We start from the raw sequence: 8307 nt of genomic DNA on the forward strand, positions 1-8307 counted from the left end.
TGCGTTCATTTTATAAAGGACTCCGGTAAAGGATTAAGAGGAATCCAGATCGAGCTGGGCCACACCTTAATTGGAGCAATCTCATCAAAAAGTCCTACTTATAATGGGTTCCCACCCACAGGAATGGGTTAAGTTTACGGATATCTGGGGTACCTACAGTGCCAAACCATCACATGGTCTAAATATTCCAATTAAAAGGCAGAGATTGCCAGATTGGTTCAAAAAGAACAACCCACTGCAAGTAACTCACTTTTAAAACAAAGACACAAATAGGTTAAAAGTAAAAGGATGGAAAAATATATCCTATGTCTATCCTAATCAAAAGAAAGCTGCAGGGGGTGCCTGGGTGGTTCTGTGGTGGAAGTCTCTCCTGCCATGCGGGAGACCCGGGTTTGATTTCCACCCTTGCACTCCCCCCACCACCCCAAAGAAGAAAATTCAACAAATGGAACTGCAATAATAGGATATTTACATGGAAAAAGAATGAAATGTGGCCTGTACCATACTGCATACAAAAAAAAAGAAGAAGAAAGCTGGAGTGGCTTTGTTAATATCAAACAAAGAAGGTGTTTTTTTCTTGCTTTCTTTGAAGTAAGAAATATTATCAGGGATAAAGAGGGTCAATTTATAATGATAAAGTGCCATAAAGATTTTATCGTAGAGTTCTTATAATAGGTTTCAATATCTGGAAAGGCAAGTCCCCTCTCATTTTTCTTCTTTTTTATAATTTCTCAAAATGTCTTTGACATTTAGTCATTTATAGAAATTTTAAGATCATTTTCTCCCATTAAAGAATACAATAGTGAATCTCATTTAAATACATTATATGTCTATTAATGTTTTGAAGACTGATATTTTTATGATATTGTCTCAAGCATGATAGTTTTCCCAGGGATTATTTATGAGGGCACGTCTTAATTTTATCATAGAAGAAAATTTAATCATCTTTTAAATATTTATATTTAATGTCATTGGATTTTGATGAAAGAATTTTGCCTGAGAAATCTCTACTTTGCGAATTCTATTAAGAGTCTTCATGATCAAGGTAGTAATTTTTAAAAATCCTTCACGGACATTGAAAAAAAAATTCTCTATTTTTGGAACATAAAACTTTTGACTCTTGCACTATTAAATCCTTGCATTCCTTTCTGTGTGTGTGTGTTTGTATATGCATTTTTATCTTAAGCCACAAAGAGCTCTCCATCCATGTTCCCTAAATCTCGTTTCAGCCACTGCTCTGTTTGGCTGCCAGTCTCTTGTCTCTTTGTTCAGCAATTGTGAAGCGGTTACCTTTTCCTTGTGAAAGAGAAATCCATGGCTCACTATCTTTGCCAATAACAAAAACATGGGGAAAACAGGGTGGAAAAGCTGTTGCCGTTGGCATCTTTCACATGAACCACATCAAAAGAGCCAGGATGTTTGCCTGCGATGCCAGAGGACCCGGGTTCGATTCCCGGTGCCTGCCCATGTGGGAAAAAAAAAAAAAAAGAGCCAGGATGTCTGTCTCCGTTGGTGATCACACAGTTCTTCCCAGATTAGCACCTCCAGTCACCATATACTGGCTACCAATATCGAACTTTATGAAATCCGTAGTCTTACCCATCTCCAAATCAATTTGAATGGTGTCATCCACCTGGATGGGGGGACCAGGGTGGCAGACAGTGTGAGCATCATGGATCACCAGGTGAGGGGTTCCTTTTGTGCCTACAAAGATCTTCCTCACTTTGGACAGCTTGTAATACAATGAGCAAGGCGACCCTTAGTATCAGGGATCATAATGAAATTCTCTCCAGTCTTGTCCATGCTGATGACATCCATAAAACCAGCAGGATGAGTTCTATCCGTTTGGACCTTGCCATTAATCTTTATGAACCACGGCACACAGATTTTCTTTACTTCATCTCCTGTTGGGATGTGCTTAAGTCTGTTCCTTAAGAAAATGATGAGAAGGAGACATTGTTTCTGCTTGTGGGGGACCAGTGGATGGAGGAGAAGCAAGCACACCGGTCAGTTTGCCCAGCATCCCCTGCTTTAGAGCTGCTACAATGCTTCAAATGCTTCTTTGGCCCACAAGCCATGGCTGCGCTAGGCACAGAAAGAACTAAAATTTCTCAGAATGATTCAGTTTGATCAAATTCTTGGAACACATTCTAATTGCTTTGGATTTCGTATATTTAAGGTAATGCTGTTTACGTACACATACTGATTACATATCTTCTTTGCAAATTGTGCCCTTTACCACTGCATAATATTCTTTATCCTGTTTCATGCTTTTAACCTTATATTCTATGTTGTGTGATATTATAATACCACTTCTGATGTTTCTCTCTTTTTTTGCATTTTTTCTGGTATCTATTTGTTGATTTCTTTTTTTTATTATTTTAATCTATCTTTATCACTTTAAGAATGATGTGTAAATATCTGGGCTTTATTTTTGCCTTTTACTCTACCAGAAAGTTTCTATCTCTTAATGGATGGACTTATCCAGTTCAAAATAATTATACACTTCTTTTTGTTGCTTCCATCTTTATTTTTATTATTTATTTTGATTTGTGGTTTCCACTTTTTTTCATTATTTTTGCTAGTGTAATCAGTTACTATTTAATTCTTTTTTTTCCTTGTTAATTTGAAAGTTTTACCACATTTTCCCTTTCCTAATAGTTATCTTCTGTTTTCTGATAATCAAACATAATTCTTGAGATTTCACGTAAACAAGATGCCAACTATCTTCTTTCACCCACATGCTCTACTTACCACTGTATCCCCTCGATAAGATAAATATGTAGAATATTATTAATTTTCCATTCTCTATATCCCCTGTCATGGTCAGGTTCATGTGTCAACTTGGCCAAGTGGTGGTAGCAGTTTGCCTGGTTAGGTAAGTGCTGGCCTGTCTGTTGCGATGAGGACATTTCATAGAATTAAATCATGGTCGCGTCATCTGCATCCACAGCTGATTCCATTTGTGGTCAGCCAAGGGGAGTATCTTCTGCAATGAGTGATGCCTAATCTAATCACTGGAAACATTTTAAGGAGGATTCAGAGGAGACAGGCTCCTCCTTCCTGCTTCGGCCAGCGAGCCTCTCCTATGGAGTTTGTCCAGACCCTCCATCGGAATCGTCGGCTTCCTATAGCCTGCCATGTGGATTTTGGACTCTGCGTTCCCATGGTTACGTGAGACACTTTTATAAATTTTATATTTGCGAGTGTTTCCTGTTGATTCTGTTTCTCTAGAGAACCCTAACTAATGCATCCCCCCTTGGTGGTTTGGAACTGTATGTCCCCCACCCCCACTCCAGGAAATCCATGTTCTTAAAGCTAATCCATTCCCATGAGTGTAAGTTAACTGAGGCTACTTCAGTTGACGTGTGACCCACCTCATTCAGGACGGGTCCTCCAGTAATCCTCTTATTGGAGTCCTTTATAAATTAAATGAATACTGGGAGAGAAAGAGAAAGACCTGGAAACCAGAGCTTCATCAAGGCACCATGTGCCTTGCCATGCGACAGAGGGTCCAAGTATAGCTGTCAGCTGGTCTTTGGGAAGAAAGCATTGCCAAGATGAAGCTTTGATTAGGACATTTTCTTGGCCTCAAGCTGTAAGCAAATAAATACTTATTGTTTAAAGTCAACCCATTCCATGGTATTTGCTTTAAGCAGCCTAGGAAACTAAAATACCCCCAAATAAGATGAGACCCAAGGATTGCTTTCATTTCCCTTTTTCTATTTTGTCCCTCCAGGTTTCGTTGAGATAATTTGGTACCTTTAATTTCACTCTTTTATTAGGGTTGCTTTGCAGAAAATATCTTCTATTTCACAAATCCAAATTCTACCTTATATAACTCTGTCACTCTATCGTTATCCATTTAAATTTCAATATTTACTGCTGGTTCATTCCTCAACACAGTTCTCTCCTTTATCTTCCTCTCTCTTGAGATATCTGTTTTGATTTCCTTGAAACAATGGGAGCTCTAGGGTTCTTTCTCAAATATCTTCAAATGGGGAAGATGGGTGATTTATTCTCTAAGAACTTTTATTCCAACAAATGATAGCTTGGTAGCAGAAATGATATTCAAAATATTTAACCAGGCCCTGACCAATCAATAAGAAAGTAGAACCCTGGGTGTGTCAGGCATTAACTCTTTAGTTGCTGAATCCTGTGGAGGATGTGCCCAGGAGAGAGACATGAGGGACAGGGATGGGGAGACATACTCAGGGCCTAGGCCATTTCCTAGCCAATGTGGAAATACTTCAATATTTTAACCACAGATATGGCTAAATTATTGTATTCTGGTGATGCAGCAGCCCTGGGTACCAGCCATTTTCCCTCAGGAAACTAGATGTTATTTCATTATCTTTTAGTTTTTACTACAGATGAAAAAATCGAATGTCAGCTTAATTTAATTTCCTTTGTAAATAAATTTTATTACATTGCTATTATGTAAGATTTTCTTTAATGAGTAAATGTCTAGGTGAACTACTGAAATTTGCATCCTCAAGTATTTCTTAGATCAGGGAAATATTTTTCCATTATTTATTTAATTATTGCCTTTTCCCCAGCTGTTCCTTTGTCCCTTGTTTTTTTATTTTTAAAAACATTTTTATTGAGAAATCATCACACGCACACATTCCATAAATGTGTGTATAAACTAAAACAAGATATCTATATAATGCATAAGAATAACCTTCAGGATAATTTCTCGGCTCTGTTTGAAACCTCTCAGCCACTGAAACTTTATTTTATCTAATTTCTTTCTTCTCCCTTTTGGTCAAGAAGGCTTTCTTAATCCTTGATGCCAGGTCCCAACTCATCCTGGGATTTCTGTCCCACATTGTCAGGGAGATTTACACCCTGGGAGTCATAAAGGAAGGGCAGTGAGTTCACTTGCCGAGTTGGTTTAGAGAAGAGAGGCCACATCTGAGGCTCAAAAGAGGTTCTCTGGGGGTGACGCTTAGGCCTAATTTTAAGTAGGCTTAGCCTATTCTTTGCAGGGATAAGTATCATAGGGGTGAACCCTAAGATGGAGGTCTCGGCCTTTTGATTTGGTTGTCCCCACTGCTTGTGAAATTATCAGAAATTCTCCAAATTGGAAAGTTGAATGTTTCCTCGTATCTCTCCAGTCCCCCAAGGGGACTTTGCAAATACTTCTTTATTCACTGCCCAAATTACTCTGGGATATATTGGAGCTCCTCATTCACCTGGATGAACAAAGAAAATCTCACAGCCTATTCAAGATTCCATGTACTTGAAAAATTTTAAAAATATTTTTGCATGAGGAAGAACAAAGGAATGTCATTACTGCAAGGTGCTGAAAATAGATGGTAATTAATATTTTAAAATTTTACCTTATGTGTGAGACTAAAGCAAAAAATGTTTATTTGGTATAAAATTTGTATTTTGACTAGTGTATGTCCTAATATAACTTATGTAGGCAGCTTAATTGAACACCATAAGTACATGGAAACTTGAATAAGACATGAGATTTTGTTGGTTTGTCCAGAGTGATGCCCCAATAAATCCCAGAATGATTTGATCAGTGACTGGAAAAGTATTTGCAAAATCCCCTTCGGGGAATGGTGTGAAAGGGGGAAAATTCAACTTCCCCAAGTTGAATTCTTGATATTCTTACAAGCAGTGCAGACAATCAAAGCTCTAGGCTGAGCCCCCAATCTTGGGATTTGTTCATATGAAACTTAACCCCACAAAGGATAGGTCAAGCCTTCTTAAAATTGGGCCTAAGAGTCACCCCCAGACAACCTCTCTTGTTGCTCAGATGTGGCCTATCTCTCTTTCAGCCAACACAGCAAGCAAATTCACCGCCGTCCCCCTCTGTATGTGGGACGTAACTCCCAGGGGTGTAAATCTCCCTGGCGACATAGGACAGAAATCCTAGAATGAGCTGGGACTCAGCAACAAGGGATTGAGAAAACCTTCTCGACCAAAAGGGGGAAGGGAGAAATGAGATAAAATAAAGTGTCAGTGGCTGAGAGATTTCTACAGAGTCGAGAGGTTATCCTGGAGGATTTTCTTACGCATTGTATAGATATCCCCTTTTTTGATTAAGATGAATTAGAGAGGCTAGACAAAAGTGCCTGAAACTGTAGAGCTGTGTTCCAGTAACTATGTTTCTTGAAGATGATTGAATAATGATACATTTTTGCAGTGTGACCGTGTGATTGTGAAAACCTTGTGTCTGATGCTCCTTTTATCTATGGTATGGACAGATGAGTAAAACATATGGATTAAAAGATAAATAAATAATAGGGAGAACAAATGTTAAAACGAATAGAGTTTATCAAAATAGTAGTGGTCAATGAAAGGGAGTGGTAAGGGGTATAGAAAAAATAGGGGAAACAAAGGCTAAAATATATTGGGTAGATGGAAATACTAGTGGTCAATGAGAGGGAGAGATAAGGGGCATGGTATGTATAGTTTTTTGTTTTTTCTTTATATTTCTTTTTCTGGAGTGTTCTAGTTTGCTAGCTGCCGACATGCAATATACCAGAAACAGAATGGTTTTTAAAAAGAGGAATTTAATCAGATTCTAGTTTACAGTTCCAAGGCTGAGAAAATGTCTCAATTAAAACAAGTCTATAGAAATATCCAATCTAAGGCATCCAGGGAAAGATACCTTGGTTCAAGAAGGCCGATGAAGTTCAGGGTTTCTCACTCAAGTGAGAAGGCACATGGTGAATACAGTCAGAGTTTCTCTCTCATCTGGAAAGGCACATGGTGAACACAGTCAGGGTTCCTCTCTCATCTGGAAGGGTGCATGGTGAGCACAGCGTCATCTGCTAGCTTCTTCTCCTGGCTTCCTGTTTCATGAAGCTCCCCAGGAGACATTTTCCTTCTTTATCTCCAAAGGTTGCTGGCTAGTGGACTCTGCTTCTCGTGGCTATGTTGCTCTGTTCTTCTCTCTGAATCTCCCACTCTCCAAAATGTTTCCTCTTTTAAAGAATTCCAGTAAGCAACTCCACCTTCAGTGGGTGGAGACACACCTCCATGGAAATCATCTAATCAAAAGTTACCATCCACAATTGGGCGGGTCACATCTTCATGGAGACAATCAAAATGCCCCCACCCAGCAATATTGAATGAGGATTAAAGGGCATGGCTTTTCTGGGGTCCACCACAGATTCAGACCGGCACATGGAGTGATGCAAATGTTCTAAGAAATGATCATGGTGATGAACATGCAACTATGTGATGATATTGTGAGTCATTAATTATATACCAAGAATGGAATGTTCATATGTTAAGAACGTTCATGTTTGTGTGTTGTTATGTTTTAAGGTACTTAAGGTAAACTGTCTAAACTGACCGTTCTGGCACCTGTCCAAGGCTGCCCCTATTCTGAGGAAAAAATTGGGGGAATGGGATCAAAATTGAGCACAGCAGGGACAAGGAGACAAAGGAAAAATAGATCAGAATAAGAGATGGAAGCAGAATCAAGAACTCTCAAAAAGCAAGCTGCCCATAATGGGGGGAGGGGCAAGAGTTAGGGGGAGTTTGGGATTTTCTATTTGGGGATAGTGTGTTTATTGGCTGTCTTCCTCTCGGGAACAATGGAATTATCTAAAGTTCAGAGTGTTGATGGACTGTGGACTTTGGACATGATTCATGAGGCCCAGTAGATGGAGGTGGCTGAAAGACGCATTGACTGAAAAGTAGATTGGAGAATGATGGTGTAAACGTATGATCGAACTTGTGCTGCTACAGAAAGGAATGAAATTGTGAGGCATGCAAAAATGTGAATTAACCTGTGGGACATTTGGTGAGGCAAAATAAACCAGAAACCAAAGGACAAATATTGTATGATCTCATTTAGAATGTACTTATAAGAAAACTTAGGCTGGAAAGAAAATTGTTATTTCTGGATTTTGTATTTATATATGTATGACCTGGCATTCAGAGATAAGAATGAAGCCAATTGGGTTGGGATTAAAGTAATTCAGAATAGGGAGTAAGGAAGACATTGCCTGCATTTTAGAACTTCACCTACTCTTTGAGACCAAAGGAAGAAGGTTTTATTATGTGCCAAGCCTTAATTTTCTGCAGCACATAATTTAACTCAACCTGTCTGGATAGATGATTTAAACAATCCAAACACAGAGATCCCAGAATAAGAATGAGAGCCTTTAATCCTGTATAGCTTAACGTAATGCCTGGATATATTCCAGAGTATATTAAGCAAATAATCAAGAAGTATTGGCAAAGTCCCTTGAGGGATGGGGAAAAAATTATGAAACTATTAAACTTTGCCACCCGGGAAACTCTGGATACTGTGTCAAGCATTGGGGACACCTA

General features: G+C 38.8%; 1 pseudogene; it reads right to left on the reverse strand.

The window, feature by feature from the left end:
• Positions 1-1225: 1225 nt before the first annotated feature.
• On the reverse strand, positions 1226-2078 carry LOC143662329 (small ribosomal subunit protein eS4-like; annotated as a pseudogene).
• Between the last annotated feature and the right edge of the window lie 6229 nt (positions 2079-8307).

This window comes from Tamandua tetradactyla, chromosome 2 (assembly GCF_023851605.1).
Source record: "Tamandua tetradactyla isolate mTamTet1 chromosome 2, mTamTet1.pri, whole genome shotgun sequence".
In the NCBI taxonomy this organism is placed as follows: domain Eukaryota; kingdom Metazoa; phylum Chordata; class Mammalia; order Pilosa; family Myrmecophagidae; genus Tamandua; species Tamandua tetradactyla.